The sequence below is a fragment of the Onychostoma macrolepis genome, chromosome 14 (assembly GCF_012432095.1).
Source record: "Onychostoma macrolepis isolate SWU-2019 chromosome 14, ASM1243209v1, whole genome shotgun sequence".
Taxonomy (NCBI): Eukaryota; Metazoa; Chordata; class Actinopteri; order Cypriniformes; family Cyprinidae; genus Onychostoma; species Onychostoma macrolepis.
In genome coordinates this window covers 20,139,580-20,157,059 of record NC_081168.1, presented here as the reverse complement: position 1 = coordinate 20,157,059, position 17,480 = coordinate 20,139,580, and the positions used below count along the sequence as shown (strand labels likewise).

The 17,480-nt window shown below is 36.4% G+C and overlaps 1 protein-coding gene across 1 annotated transcript in view; it reads left to right on the top strand.

Annotated features, from left to right (window-relative positions):
- The window catches only part of ppp3cb (protein phosphatase 3, catalytic subunit, beta isozyme), a 44,305-nt gene that overhangs the window by 993 nt on the left and 25,832 nt on the right, over positions 1 to 17,480 (top strand).

The window sequence follows — 17,480 nt, the reverse complement described above, 5'->3', positions numbered from 1 at the left end:
AGTGTTTCAATTTCAAAATTTCAAGTTTAATTCAATGTGTTCCCTAACATTTTTATGTAAATGTGATATTTAGTACCACTTTCTGAGTGAAAATTGTTTCTACACATTTTTTCAGTGTATTATTTATTTTTTATATATACAAATTCGTGACTATAACTAGTCACTTACAAGCATCTCAATAGTCATCTCAAAAGTAAAGGGAAAAAACAGTTGATAACTAGTGAAATAACAACTGAGGTTGTAACTTAAATGGGTACTAGTATGTAATAAGTGCAATAAAACTGAAATACACATTTTTTTTTCGAAGATGTAAATAGCCTAAAACAAATATTACTGGAGGACATTTTAAAAGAAAATAATATTTTGACTCAGTGTTTCTACTTCAAAATGGCACATTTAATTCAACGTGTTACTTGTTTTTTTCTTTGTAAACATTTGTGAATTTACTAGCAATTTCTGAGTGAGTGTTGTTTTTACACCTTATTTTGTTGTTGTTTATAGTCACTATTGGAATAGGTACTAGAATCTATATTACATTTATACATGTAGTAATTAAGCAGTTCTATAAATCTAAGAAACAGTTTTAAAGAATAAAAGCGAAACGGCTTGCCACATCTGTGGAGCGCATCGACGGCTGCGCGCGCCTGCTGGCGGATGGATGAACTGTTATACAGTGCCAGGTTACCCGAGAGAGAGAGAGATAGAGGGGGGAGGAGAGCAAAAGAGAGAGATTAACATCTCGATCCAATGAAATATTTTTGTCAGTTTGAGGATGACAGCGAAAGGACGACTTAAAGGTAGCGTGGCTTTTGCATTGCATTCCTGCATTGTTTCATGCATCTCCTTGCGCTCGCCCATTCGCATCTTTTACTCCAATGTCAGTGCGCGCGCTTGTCGGGTAGCTACCCGCGCTCGGATAACGAGGTGATCTCGTGAGTTACCGTATCGATTGTGCTTGTAATGATGTGAAATGTGCAATGCCTTGCACGAGTGCACTCTTGTCATGCGGGGAAAATGCGCTGAAATCCTCGCAATGTCAGTTCGTGCATTGACATGCACATCCTTGCAGAGACGGCCTATGAGGGTATTTTAGTGTATCATTCCGAAGCAGTTTATCGATTCGTTGGTACAGCGTTACACACTGTAAACAAGGCTGCACATAGAGGATGCGCTGCATCCAGAAATCCCAGTAGCATTAAAGCGAAATGTTATTGCAGAAAAACAAGTTGCATTGCAGTACTATATATTTCATGTGATGTGATGCATGACTACGTTAAGAGACTATGCAATTCCATCATAACTAGCCTATACCAATGCATGCATGCATGCACGCACTGTAAGCTTAGCAAAATTTAAAGCCATATTTACATTTCCAGTTTTTGCAATAGACAATAAATATATAATAATAAAAAATAGAATGCCAAATAGTGAAGATGTGGGCATTACAGCATCGCTGGATGATGGGATATGTGTATGTGGATGTATAGTGTGGGCGGTTAGTGGAGAGAGGGGTTAATTAGACTTCAGCGATGCCTGTGCAAACTGAAAAGCTACCCAAAAGCATCTATTCCCAGTGTATATGTGATCAATTTGTCTGGATTATGGAAAACAATAAAAGCGGACAGGGGAGGCACATTTTGGACCACCGTAGTGTGTGAGCAAGTGTGGTTTGGGCAGAGAGAGAGAGGTGTTGTGTACTGTAAGGGCTATCCCTTCAACCCTGGAGTGTGGCCGCCTGTAATTATTTAGCAACATATGCCATTCTGCATTAAATAATCATAGTGCAGCATATGTGTCACATTTATGTAATATTAACCGTTAGGTATCTTGGGTACTAAGCTTTAGGGAAGGTCTGTATGAGAGCGTGTCCAGATATAGCTGGCGTACGAGGAAGGCAAAGCAGCCAGTGTGAAGGTGAGAAAGGTATGAGGCGGACACAGCGGAAGTGAGAAACTGCCTGATGGTTCATGGAAACCTTTAGGAAAAAAGTACAGTGGGTTATCCTTGATTATAAAAGCAGCATTGTACTTTTGATATATAAGCATATATTGCATGGTATTTACAGTGTAGGTCAGACAGTACTATGGTATTACCATGGTACATATCCAAAAATTCAAGAAACATGCTACCATGTTCAAAAAGACATGACATTACCATGGAACATTTTTGTTACACTTAAAATATACCAAAAAGTATTATGATATTTGAAAACGTACCAGAAAGTACTATGATATTTTGAACATATACCATGTAGATACCAGGGTACCATGGCATATTTCAAAGTACTATGGTGTTATCATCTGATAACATCACTGTACTATGGTACAACCACAGAACGTGTTTGTAAGGTTTGGAAAACACCAAACCTGAGATTTATGTGATTTTGTCTATAAACGATGGTAATACTGTGTGGTACCAATGTCCAATATTTGGAGGATGTGATTCTTGACATGACTATTTAGAATTTACTAATTTTTAATATAGTACTGTGTCAATAGAAAAAAATAACATGGTTACATTGTACTTTAGAAAGCATGATAGGTGTTTTAGTAAAGTAAATTGTGTGCTTTGCATAATTATTTACATGTTACTCCAATAAATTTCAAAGAATACTATGGTATTACCATGATACTTGTATGTGTCCTATGGTAATACTATGGTACCAATGTCCAGTGCTGGGAAGATGGAATGCTTAGCATAATTATTTAGATGTTGCTCCAAGATATCATAGCTCCAAGTATTATCATTGTACCATGTCTAAAAAAACATAGTATTATCATAGTACCATATTCAGAAAAATTAATGGTAATAACAAAACATTGATGATAATACCATGGTGTTTTTTAGTCTAGAAGACGGTGTGCTTGGGATAATTATTCACATATTACTCAAAGAATACCATGGCATTACCATGATGCTTGTATATTTGTTCTAGTCTAGAAACAATGGTAATACTATGGTACCAATATCCATTGTTGGGGAGATGGAATAAGATTCCATAATTATTTAGATGTTGCTCCATGATATCTTACTATGGAACCATGTCCAAAAAACCAAAGTATCACTATTGTACCATGTCCGTGTTAATACCTACATTTTAATAGTAATACTGTAGAGTAACCGAGAGTAAAAGTGGTGCATAGAAGATGGCACGCTTGAGACAAACACAAAGTGAGTAAGCAAGTAGATTGCTTGAGATGAATTTGCTCATTTCCACAAGTTATTATGTGCTGCATTCTTCGTGAGACAGAATGCGCCTCACTGCCATCTGTCTCCTCAAGGAATGTTGTAATGCGACAATAATGACTAGATTATTCTAATTGCATCATAGTGTATTTTTTATGATTGTTACTAATAGGTGTTTTTGGCCCATAGGAATGGAGAGCTTTTGAAACAAGAATATATTATTTGCATGCAGTCATAAACACACACTTTCATGGCATTATCGAAACGGCTTCAAAGATCGACATTTATTCTCCAGATTTTGTGTCTGTGTTAATTCATGCATGCCTCCTGCCGAGCGCCGACACGACAACATGAACGGGATGTTAAAGCCCAACACTGAAACTAAGAGAGAGTGTTGACATGAGCCTGGTGATAAATGAAACAAGAGCAGGTGAAAGAAAAGAGAGGGAATGTGTGAAAAGTGCAGAGGATGAGAAGTGGGAGAGACGGGGAATTAGGCACTTGACAGCAGATAGATGGATGGATGTGCATGCGCTTGTGTCCCAGCAATCTCTTTCTCTCGCACACAGGGGCAAACGCTCAGGCAGTGTTTGAATGGAATTCTAGAGTACTGCGTACTGTTCAGTATATGCTGAATATTGCTAACTGTGTTTAAAAAATAGTATGTGGACATTACGCAATTCTAATCAAACCAATGGTTTTTATTATATCACACTTGGAGAAAATTATCCTTATTCCAATTTATTTCAAAGCATTTGGTAGTGGATTTCATCAGCCTATAACCTGATCTGTAAATGCCATGGATACTTTTGAATGACTATCAGTGGAGAAAAAGTGCTTTTTGCAAGCAGAATGGTGTAGCTAACTGAACTAAGCTATGTAAGCCAAAGCCATGTTGCACAAAGTAGTATAAAGGTAGTTTTTAAGGAACATTAGTTTACTTGATGGCCATATTTACCTACTTCGGGCCTGCAAAACCACCTCTTATATATCTGAATGGGGAAATACTGAAATCTCAATGGCATATTTCAAATCAGCAATAAAGTCTGGCTTGTCTGATAAATGCTGAAATAGCATTAAAATCATAAAAAATATATAATAAATGCAAGCCAATAGCGTTAAATAGGATGCTTGGCATAATTATGTAGATGTTTCTTGGTACCATGTCCAAAATAACAAATCTTTACTATAGTATTGTGTCCAGAAAAAAAGAGAACAACATGGTAGTACCATTACAATGTACTTAGAAAAAGCATGATAATAACATGTTGCTTTTAATGAAGAAGATTGTGTGCTTTTCATAATTATTTACACTTTACTCCAAGAAACTTTATGGAAAATTATAGGATACTTTTGTACTAGTGTCCAATGTTGGAAAGATGGCATACTCTGCATAATTAATTAGATGTTTCTCCAATATATTATAGTTTTACCATGGTATCATGTCCAAAACACCATATTATTACGATATGTTTACCAAAACATTGAACCTAAAAAGGCATGATAATACCATGGTGTTTTTTTCATCAAGAAGATTATTTATATATTACTCAAAGACACTTCAAAGAATACCATGGTATTACCGTGATACTAGTAAATATTATAGAAACCACATAGTAATGCTATGGTCCAGTGTCTAATGTTAGGAAGATGGAATGGATTTTATCAAAAACATAAACTCTGAGCTTAATTCTAGATGAGAAACTATAGCTAGACTAGACAAAAACAATGACCTGACATGGAACAATAAAGTGCTTCAATACACAACCAGGAAAAATGTCTAGCATGAGGACTTCAATTCAAGACTGTATTAATCACATAACATAATCAGTGACAGAACAGAACTGCTAAACAAGATAACAAGACAAATGGACATGAACCAATGAGAGAACAGAACTAATAATGAGGAAAGACAATGAAAACAACACATGAGAAACAAGCTGGAACAGGAGGTCACGTGACATGAATCAGGAAACATAACTGATACCAAACTAAAACATATGACATAAAAGACATGACTTGATAGACCTGAACTGAATACATGAAACATGAACAAAAACCTTCGACAGACGTGACATAAATAGCATTAAGAAAGTATATTTTTCAGATCGGTCCCACCAATGCGCATGTGCAGTCCTAAGTGTATGCGAGTCTCAGGTTTCTATGGGAACCAGAGCTTCTAATGGCAGTGACTCTTTTATTTAGAAGGCAGGAGCCGTCATATTGCGCATTGCGGTTTCTCCCATTCATTAACTTTGTCACATGACCTCATTACATGCATGTTTGATCCTATTGGGATGTTCCTGCTTATGAGTTTGGAAGTCATTATAATGATGTAATTGTGTTCAAGTGATTTTGTTTTGAAAAAATGAATGCATTGGCCAATTTCAAAATTCTTTCAATTTTACTATTGACAAAAAACATTTAAAGAAAAAAAAATTGCACATTAAGTGTGTAACTGGTGCATTGTCAGTGTATTTAACGTTCTTCTTCTGCTACAGAGAATGTTGGGTAATATTTTGTCAAACAAGCCTGTTGCTTCAAGAAGCACATGAACTTGGTTTTATTCATTTACAATACACAAAATGTGTACAAATTAAAATTGTACAGAAAATATTCACAATTACTTAATGATAACCAATACCAATTTGTTTCCACCATTATTTTTAAACACATTCATATTTACATTCCCCCAACTTTGAAAGTCAGACTCTGGTAATTACAAAATTTAGTGGTTTTCATATGTGGTAAATTAGCATATTACAGTAAATGGAGTCAAGTTTCAGTTTTTTGCATTTTTAATCCAATTTTCTATAAAGTCATCTTAACTCTTGGCAGTCTGTTCAAGTAATGAGGCCAGAAAAAGATGTAAAGCATTGCAGCTGATAATACTCGCTTGATTTGTCACACTGAAAATGGAAGGTCAAGTACACTGCATTGTGGGATATAGTGCTCAGTGCATTGCATACTGCAGTACTCTTTTGTATACTGCACATTTTGGCAAATGTCAAAGGTCATCCGGGTAGTTCATGCATACAGAAAATTTGCATGCTGTATGCAGTGTACATCCTGCATACTGCAGAAATATTAAGATTAGTACTGTAATAAGAAGTATGTAGTATGCTATTCCAAAAGTAGCCAGTGTCACACACTTCAGTTCTGCTTTCAACCATGTGAGAATGCTTTTATTAAGGACTAAAGTGCTGCCCATCTAACCAGATACTGAGCTAATCAACTTCATCGCCCACCTGAATGATGCAATGGAGAGAGAGAGCAAGAGAGAGGCAATCTCGCATCAAATGCGGTGATACAGGACTGCAGGAAAATGATGAAAACTGTTTCCTCCCACACAGATGCACAAACACACACAGACACACACACATATGTTACGGGTCACTAGAGATGTTAACTTGAGCACACACACGCTGATACATACAGATGTGTGTAATGGAGAACGCTCACACGCTTGACCACCTTCACACATCGCAATCTGTGTCGCACACACACACACACAGGATGGAAAACAAAATGCAGTCATCTGTGCCCTGGGCAGGACCTCCAGCTAAAATCACACTCACCCCTAGTCTGTCATCCATCATTACGTTTTATATGTTGTAACTTCTTTTAAAGGAATAGTACAATTCTGACATTGTTTACGTATTTACAAACCTGTATGCTATGGCTGCACAATTCATTGAAATAAAACAAAAATCATGGCCCAGTGCACCAGCTGTTGTCAAAAGAAAAACTTAAAGGGCTTCCACCAAAATAAATGTGAAAATAAATATTAATTATTATAGAAAAACATTATTATATTATTTTTTAAATACTCATTTTATTTTCAGTGATATATTACAATATTAATTTATTTGTTAATAATAATAATTATTATTATTATTATTATATAATCACTAAATATTGGGCAAAATTGTCCAGCCCAACAAAGAAGCACAAGGCAACTTGGAGCTTGCTTGCTTGTCTGTCTGTCTGTTTGTTTGTTTGTTTGTTTATGTATTATTTTATTTTTTTTTTAATTTAAATCACAACTGCAATTTGTATTTTTTTTAAATATATCACAATTACATTTTTTCCCTACATTATGCAGGCCTATATGTTATCTTTTTCCTTAAACAGGGTTTATTAATTATTATTATTATTATTATTTTATAATATAATTACAAAATATGTATATTATATATGAATATTTTAATATATAAATCACAAAATTTGGGGGCCAAATTGTGCTGCCCATTAAACAAGACCGGCCAACTTGAAGTTTTTATTATTATTTTGTTGTTGTTGTTATTTTTAAATCACATTTTAAAATATCAATCACAGTTTTTATCAGAAAATTCACAATTGAATTTTTTCCCCAAATTGTAAACCCTACTATATTCTGATTTTTTCCCTTCTGTAAAGCAGCATCAGAATATCTCTTTTTGTGTTTGACGAACAAAACATAACACAACATACAGGTTTGTCTCAACATGAGGGTGAGTAAATAATGCCAGATTGTTCATTTTTGGCAGAACTGCTCCTTTAAACTGACACTAGACCTGGATGAGAATGCAGCAGGGTGACTGCCAGGAAATTGTAGGATATTCGAAATCATTAGTGCACAACACAGGATGTGGACCAGGGTAAAAATAACATGCCACCACATACAGATACCCATACGCAGATCTGGTTCAAAACAGACTAAAGGTGAAACTAGGAGGAAGAGTGGAAGAGGAAGAGAGAAAGAATGAGTGAGACTAAATTTAGCCTCTTTAACATAAATACTTTGGGTGTGAGTTTGGAGCATAGAGGACACAGTGGATAGCACAGAGCTGAGACCTAATGAGGCCACGCGAAAGCAGGAACGCTTCTGTGATCCAGAAATCCAGTAGAACGGATCTTTATCCTGTATTTACTGCTGCCTGAGTGGATGACCTCATCACTTGTGGCCTGTCAGTCAACCCAGGTCACCCTGCTGATTGGTTCACCGGTGTGTTTGTCATCTTAAAGTCCCGCCTCCTGCTTTTGTGCACATGCAGATGGCCCCTTCATGTGTGAAGCATGCATTAATTGTGCAACATCAAACGCCGCTTGTAAAAATCCCTCCGTCAAAGGCGCATGATGCTGTTACCTTCTCCCGATCTGGGTCAGGCGCGACTCTCCCTCTTATCCATCCCTTTAGTCAAATTTCGACAGTACATTTTCTTTCTCTTTGTCTCATCTCTATACAGAATTCTGAGATTGTCAAAGGATGTGGCAGATGTATTTTTGAAGCTCGCCTGTAGTAACAATACAATGTTTCTGTCTGACACACAGCAAAATGTGTATTCCATCGCTTTTAGGTCTCAGGGGCTAAAACAGAGCCGTCCCATGGTTGTGTGATCACAGGATGATGTATTTCAGATTGTCAGCAGTTTAATTACAGGATGCTGCAGCTTGCACACTGGAAGTGCTTCTGGAACGGCACCGTGGGTGTCTGATGGTCTTCGCTTGCTGCAGTTACAGCAGTTTCAGATCTCACAAGTTTGTTGTTCGACATCACAAATCTCTCAAATTCTTTGTCCTACTTCCCCCCCACTTAAGCCAGAAGTGAGCTTCCCACTGACAACATCCACAGCAGCAGTGTTGTATTGTACAGTGAGTTCACTAATAATCCAGTATGGATTCAGTACGACCTCAATACATGAAAACTCTGCTTCTGCAGAAGTTACTGTGCCTGAATCATGCCTCATGTACCTGTGAAGGAGTAGTCCAAAGTCCGACATGTAAATGCTGAATTTATAATGAAAAAACAAAAACAAACTAGTACACCCAAAAATGAAAATTTGTCATTATTTACTCACCCTCATGTCATACCTTGTTTGCATTTCTTTATTCTGTAGAACACAATAGTTCGGAAAATGTGTTAGTAGTTTTCTCTATACAATGAAAATCAAAATCGAATCAATTTTTGGATGCAGTGTGCTTCAAAGAAGAGAGTCATACAGGTTTGAAATGACATGACAGTAAATCATTTTCATCTGGCTAAAATGCTACAATGCAAAAGGCAAAACATAAAAACTATGCTAACGCTAGAAGTATAAAAAATGGCTTTAAGTTTTTTGACTTTGATATCAGTTTTCCTTCATTACTATATTCATATATTCTTGCATTCATGAAAAATAAAATGTTTAGGTTTTTAATTGTAAGTAAATACTACCGTTCAAAATTTTGGGATGAGTAAGAATTAATGTTTTTAAAATAAGTCTCTTATGTTCACCAAGGCTACATTTATTTGATTAAAATACAGTAAAAACATTACTATTGTGAAATGTTATTCCAATTTAAAATAACTGTTTTATGTTTTATTATATTTTAAAATGTAATTTATTCCTGTAATGCCAAAGCTGATTTTCAGCATCATTACTCCAGTCTTCAGTGTCACATGATCCTTCAGAAATCATTCTAATATGCTGATTTTCTGATCAAGAAACATTTCTTATTATTGCCAATATGTCCAAAATGACAGTTTATTCATTGAAATCGAATGCTTTGAAAATTTGTGTATATTGAAAAGACGAGTTATTTGCAAAAGTAACTTATTGTATTTATTATATTCAACTACCCAAAAAAATCAAAATAAATAAAAAATCTGAATTGATAATCCCAACAGTGTACGTGTGGGTTTTATAAAACAGCATTTCACACAGCTGTGTAATGGTACAGGAGGTTTGAAGTGGTTTTAATGCAGGTGTGTGCATTATAATCACCACAAAGCACTGTATTTTGTGCCAACTCAACAGATATTGCTCATACCTCTACTGGAGAATCATCAACAGGAGACTGCATGAAAAATGTCTGAAATGGTGGATAATGAGGCTGCAGCCAGAAAGAGTTTGTAGCTTACTCATTTTAAGGCCAGAAGAAAAGGAAAAGACCTCTGCAGGAGCATGTAGAGATGTTAATAAGGGTCTCAGTCTCAGTTGGTTGTAATTGGCCTTTGACTCAAATGACAAGGTTTGTTTTTTTTCTTCTATCCAGCACTCCTCTATTATTGCCGCAAGGGGGGCTGTAGCATATATATTAGTGCAAATTGTCTTCAACAGTCACGTTTCTCATGTTTACTTGATTTCAAATGTTGGATTTAATTTGTTTTGTTTTGTTTTGTTTTACGCTGCCTTGCATCTATGGTTTCCCATACCAGTGTTCACAAAGCCCCGAGGGTTTGAAAAGAAACTGCAGGAGATTTGTGAGTTGATGAAAAGCTTGTTATTAAATGATAAAAATGTAAACTAATCAAAATAAAACAAATGACCTGCATGTCATGTGACCATTAACCAAAGTCAGAGAACCTTGAATCTGTGAATGTGTTAAATTATTGAAACATTAACTTAAAATCTCTGTTTTCAAAAATATGTTATATTTTGACAATACAGTCTAAATTTTAATACACAATGTCAATCAAACAAACGACAACAAAAAAAGCCATTTTACGATCCAAACATTCAGCATGAAAAAAAAGCAACAGGGTGCAAGAACAACAGAAGTAACTCAGTTTAAAAAAAATCAGTAACTTTGTTTTCCAGCTTAAAATGTTGCTGCAGGGATTACTTTAAGAATATTTTAGTTTAAAGAGGTTTGTCTGACCAAAAAGCTCACTAGGCTATTGTGCAACAAAAATTCCCAGATTGCTGGATTGTGGTATTATGGAATAGTCAGTTTAAAATTTAATACTACAATGTTTTTAACCAAATCACCTACCCGGCCTTTAAAAAAAAAAAAAGAGAGAAAACTGATTGTAGAAGAAGACAACTTGCACAAATGTCCGCAATGGCACTCCTAGTGGCAACACTGAGAATGCGCCATGTACTTGAGTTGTGAATCACACGCTGACACATATGAAATCAAGCTTAGTGTAGTTAGAAGTGTCTATATTCACATACTTCAGAGTATGTTTTGACTAGTGCTGTCAATTTTTTTTTTGTACTTTTCCAGTTTAACAGCGATAAAAATATTTAACGCAGGGGCGGAGCTAGGGTTGGCCACCCCACTCAAAACCGCTGCTTCTGTCTCTTTTTTCTAGACAAGAAATGCGTTTATTTAGATGCAGAACGTCTTTACAACAACATCAAACTTTTAGATGTGCACTCCACTTCGCCTCAGCACCAGACACGAGTAAAACGAGCGCAGAAACGGTACCGGTGACGAGGAGCTTCAGTGGAACAACAGTGAACAGCGTTCAGATGAGATGTTGTGATGGCCATATGTCAGTAAAAACTAATTTTACTGTCCTAACAGCTGTTATACTGTGCTCGTAGCATGTGCTCTTCAATTGCACACACAAATACAGCATCGCTCTGTAGCCTGTATCATTTCATATTAAAGGGGTGGTTTACTGCTTTTTTTCTTTGCTTGATTGCGTTTATGGGGTGCAATATAACATGTATTCGTGTTTCGTTTGTTAAAAAACGCCTTATTTTTCATATATTTCACCTTTATTGTAAGCCGCTTTCTCCTCTGTCATTTGAACGACCGGTTGACTTCCTGATTCTCTGAAACCACTCCCTCAGAAACAGGCAATGGGCTCAGATTGGTTAGTTGGGCCGGTGTGTTGTGATTGGCTAAACTGCGTACTGCACATTGTCCGGAAACTTCACGCCCATCACCTTCACGGGCGACAGCTGCATGTGCTCCGGTCAAATGTAAATAATGGTGTCAACATTGCCGTCTCAGTTTGAGCCAGAATCAGATCCAGAAAGCGGTAATGAAGAGAGTCAAGCAGAACTTCCGCAAGCACGGCTCTTACAAAACGTTTCTGAATGAAGTTTGCTGTCGTGATTACATATCATTTTTTAAAGTTTGTACACGTTTGTCTTATACACACAAAATAGCATCGAACTAACTGGCTACTATAACCAAACAGTTGGCTTGTGTTTCTTGATCAAATCGAAAAATTACGTCATAAAGTATACATGGAAAATACATTTACAAAATTAGTACATAATTACAAATTCGGGTCCAAAATATTTGTACGCGTTTGTCATAGACACACGAAATAGCATTTAACTAACTGGCTACTAAAGCCAGCGTTTACGTCCTTGATAAAACTAAAACGTTACGTCTGAAATTATACATGCAAATACATTTAAAATTATTAAATCTTACTTACAAGTTGTGGCCCAACAACTGCTGCCTCTGGTTTTAAAGTTGTAACTGCTCCATGTTTTAGTAGTAGTTTCTGTGTGAATCCAGCATTGATTCTGGAAGCTGTCTTCCGTAAAATGCGCAGCACAGAGAGCTAAATTAGGATTGTAATTGTCAGGAACATAATCAAACATAAATTTTAACCATTGTTGACGAACTACAGCGTCCGTAGGAAGCCCGAACACAGAAGACCTGACAGCTGGGTGAAAATAACACCGTTTCGACGGCATGGCTACAACTCTCCACTATAACTCTTCTTCTTCGACACAGCCGCAGAACATGGCCTTGCCCCCTCTTTGGCATGTTCCGGAGGGAGGGGTTGATGCAAATTTATGGGTTTTTTACGTATGCAACCCGGGAAGTATCTCGTTGTAGTCCCATAGGAGTCGTTTTTGTAGGCATTAAACTTCCTGATTTTTAAAAGACGATATCTCCGCTTACGTTGAACTTTCATCGCAGCAACTTTGCAGATACTGTTCATGCACCAACAGCAACATTACACACTATTTAAAATGAAAAAAGTGAAATCGCAGTAAACCACCCCTTTAAAGCACGAATGAAACTACAAGCATGCGTGTCAGATCCGTGTCACGTTTAGCAGCGGCAGCTCTTAAAGTAATTGCAGCCAAATAACCTAATAACCCAGCAGCTGTGATGTCTGTTATTCAAAGAACAAAAGAAAAAAGAGGAACTTTAGCTTTAAGGATTCATCTACATTTAATTTAGAATTTAGTGTTTGATAACTTTATTACATTTTTGTATATTTCCTACTTGCTGAAGGGCACAGATAGATATGACATTTATTATAATGGGTTTATGTGAAGATTGTTTTAAGTTCACTTAAATTAGAAGGATTTATTTTTTAAAGTCTAATAAATGTTAAAATTGATAGTTCTCAATTATACTGTAATATTGAATGGCTATAGTCAATGGTTAAATATTAGGGAAAAAATAACAGTTTCATAGAGTCAGTATTATTGGTATCAGTGTCACTCACCTTCAATCATAAAAAAAGTCATTAAATAAATATAAAAAATATACTGTCTTTACGTTGTTTCTACATTAATTTAAAGATTGAATGTGAAATTATTTCAATATAAAAGTACATTTTAAAACTTTAATGTTAGGTGGGATTAATTTTGCGATTAATTTCAGATTTTTTTTTTTAAATCGATTGACAGCACTAATTTCGACCTAAACCACATTGTAGCCTCCAACCAGCAGTATAACAGTATAGTCAGTTTGAACTTGATTACCTCGTTGTGAAAAGCAAGATTCTTTATAAATTTTTGTTCTCATATCACAGTAGTTGAATTAATAGAGAAAACCAGTTGTAGAAGACAACATCTTATGTGAGTGTCCACTATAGCACTCCTACTGGCAATACTGAGAATGCATGGACTTGAGTTGTGAATTGTGCGCTTACACATTGACACATGTGAAATCAAGCTTAGCATAGCTAGAAGCATCTAGATTCATGTACTTCGGAGTATGTTTCGACCTAAAATACTTCAAAAAGTAATCATGTTTAGCTAACATGAATCTTTATGAAAAAACGCTAGTCTTTGTAGTTGGTTTGTTTTGAGACAGCATGCTCATGGCGTTTATCAGTCTTCTAGTTTACCAACAGTTTCCTCCACAGCAGGGGTTCAGACTCGAAGACAAACCTTTTTGAGTGTCTTCCTGTAAGTGGAGGTCAGGACGGGGCAAGGGCAGGAGTGTACGGTCAGGGAGGAGAGGGAAGGAAAGAGTGAGATAGAGAGAGAGAGAGAGAGAGAGAGAGAGTGAGAGAGGCTCTAGCACAGCTGTGACCTGAATGAGTCCCTCCCCTCGTACCTCTGGGGTCCGGGAACAAGCGCGAGCCTGTCAGCGGCCTACTTTCCCAAAGTATGATTCTAGGCCATTATCTGTGTTACCACTGGTGGGGCTCCAGCGGGCTCAACGGATCCGCAGAACAATCCTTTTCATCGCCCGTGAACGCGTGAGGGAGGGCCGGCAGTTTGGAAGTGTTACTCTGAGAGGAACGTATCTTACAGGAGGGAGTCAAGGTGAGGTCGACTACAGGAGCAGGAGGACAGAGAAAGAGACCAAAAAAATAGCAGGGAGTTAAAAGGAGAGAGATTATCAACCAAACTACTGCACATTGTGGTTGGACTGCTGTTATATAATGCAAAGAAATTTATACGTACATACAAGTTTGACCCGAGTCTATAAATAAATACTTTGTTCTTTGAAAATGATATTTTGAAAATAATTTGGAACTGTATACAACATATGTATATTTTTGAAAGTATCTCTGTGTTCCACAGATGAAAGAAAGTAATTTCGAATGACATGAAGGTGAGTAAATGTTGACAGAATTTTAATTTTTGAGTTTGAACTGTGCCTTTAAAGGGGTCATTGGATGCAAAATTCACTTTTCAAGTTGTTTGAACATAAATGTGTGTTGGAAGTATGTGTACACATCCATCCTATTATGATAAAAATCCACCCAGTGTTTTTTTTTAAATCCCAATTTTAAAATCCCCTTTATCAAATCAGACAGTTCTGAGATTCCTGTCAGAACGACGTAGTTCTGCACAGGCCCCTCCCACCATAGTTGATTGACAAGACTGTCTTACCTTAAACCCGCCCCAAGTGAGCTGAGAGCTGTCCTCCATGGTGTCAACTCCAGTGCAGGGAAAGACAAGATGTCTCAGATTAAGCAATTGAAGTGTTTTGTTGTTGGATGTAATAATTGATATAGCAGTCATCATTTACTCCTGACATCTGAGCCACTGAAGACGCAGAGGATTAACATTACTTTCGCTTCGAAGTGAATGCGCAGATCCCCGATCTTCCTAAATGCGTTCACGCGAATCATTCATGATCCAGCTTCATCTACAGAAGTGAGTATAATGGTTTTGCAAATCGCCTTTCCTAATAACGTGCTAGTTAGCCAGTTTCGCGGCTAAAGTAAACAGTACTGCTCGTCACCCCAAGGAAGAGAGGGGCGGGGCCAGCAGAGCTCATTAGCATTTAAAGCAACATGGACTAAAAACAGCTGATTTTGACAGGGGGAAAAAATAGCTTTTACACTACCATTGAGAAATTTTAACCAAAGTATGTTATAGACTTTTCGTTAAGACCCTAAAGAATCATACCAACTTGTGGAAAATGGGCATCCGATGACCCCTTTAAGGTTCGTGTTCAACCTTGATGGAGAATTTATAGACAATCCCTAAGCTTTCTGACTAATCAGATCATTCGTTCATAGGCTCTATGTGAGCCGCAGTCTCTGTCAATACTGTCACATTCCTCAGAGCCAACAACTGACTTGTTATTTCAGCACAATTTTAGCTGAAATAACAAGTTTAATAACAAATTTAACTGCCATACAGTGGCCTGTTATGTATCTTATGTCTCTTTGCTAACCAAGGCTGCTCGATTGAAAATACAATAAAAACAGTAATATTGTGTAATATTACAATTTAAAATAATTGTTTTGTGTCATAATATTGTTAATATATTGTAAAATGTAATTTAATCCTGTGATGCAAAGTTGAATTTTCAGCAGCCATTACTCCAGTTTTCAGTGTCACAAAAGAACAGCGTTTATTTGAAATAGTAAAAATATTTGTGATGCTACAATTTAAGAGCTCTCTCACTGTTGGTCAGTTTAATAAATCCTTGCTGAATAAGAGTATAAATTTCCTTTAAAAAAATCCTACTGAATCCAAAATATCAAACAATAGTCAATCAATTTCAATATATCTATATGTTCCACTAAGGTTTGACAACCACAAATAGCCTATTTTTGTATCTTAATTTAGAACAATATATTTTCTGTTATTATCAAAGCAGTTCTATCTATACAAATTAAAACATAGAGGATGCAGGAACAACAGCAGTAACTCAATTAAAAAATAAAAATAAAATAAAGTTTCCAGCTGAAAACTGTGCTGCTCCTGACAGGATGAGAAATGGTACTACAGCAAGCACAATCAAAGAGTTGCATCTTCCCCATAAAACTGGAAGTACCAAGTGGCACTGTTCATAAAGCACAAACTATATGTCTGCCATTGGACAGATTCACACAGACAAGTTTTTGATCTCCATTTCCTCTTGCAAGCTAGTTATGAATTTTTAATTAAGCTTCAGACAACAATAGCTCAAACTGAACCACATGGTGCTTTTTTTGTTTTTGTTTTTTTGTCTTTTTAAAAGCTCTACAGCCGCTGGTGATTGTATGTTTTCATTGTATAGAAAAGAGCAGCATAAACACTCAACAAAATGTCTCCTTTTCTGTTCAATGGATGAATGTAAGTCATACAGGAAAGTGAGTAAATCGTTACAATTTGGGTGTGCCAAGATACCAAATTCTGCAAAATATCAGTCAGAAATGAGATGTGAGCAGTCAGCATTTGAGGCTTTTGTGAGTGTATTTGTATGTGTGCATTTGAGTGAGAGAGAGGGATCAGAGTGTTTGTGTGAGTGTGTGTTTAGTCTGGTGCTTGTTTTTTCAGTCTCTAGTAGATGCAGAAGGAGCCTCAGCATCTGTCTCAGCAGCTGGAGGGTGTCACACACACACGCACACACACACATGCTCTCACACGTGGGTCAGTTATCCTGACCTCACACTGCCGCTGCTTGTCCTGTGTGCAGGCTGTGAAAGGGCAAGAAGGAAGTTTGACAGAGAGAAGAAAATAAAGGCGTAGCGAGTATTCATGAAATGCTGATATTAAATTTCCATGCCAGAGGTCAAAGGTCAACGCCAATGTTGACACAGAGCAGATGGCAGCTCCATATTGGCACTGCTGATCACAATATGCAAAAATGTGTATGTGGGTAGCTGACATGAAATACGTGTCCTATTTTAGGCAGCGTTTTGCTTTTATAATAATTTTATAATTAATAGTTTTTATTTTATTTTTTATAATTGTTTTGCTTGTTTTATTTTTTTTATTTAATTTAATGTTAGAGGCACTAGTTGGAATATTTTATTTTATTTTTATTTTTTTCAAATATATATATTTGTTCACTTTGGGACTATTTAAAATAAACTACTAAAGAAAAAGTAAAAATAAAAAAATTGTGAAAATATAACCTTAAAGTCCAACTTTATTTTTTCGTTT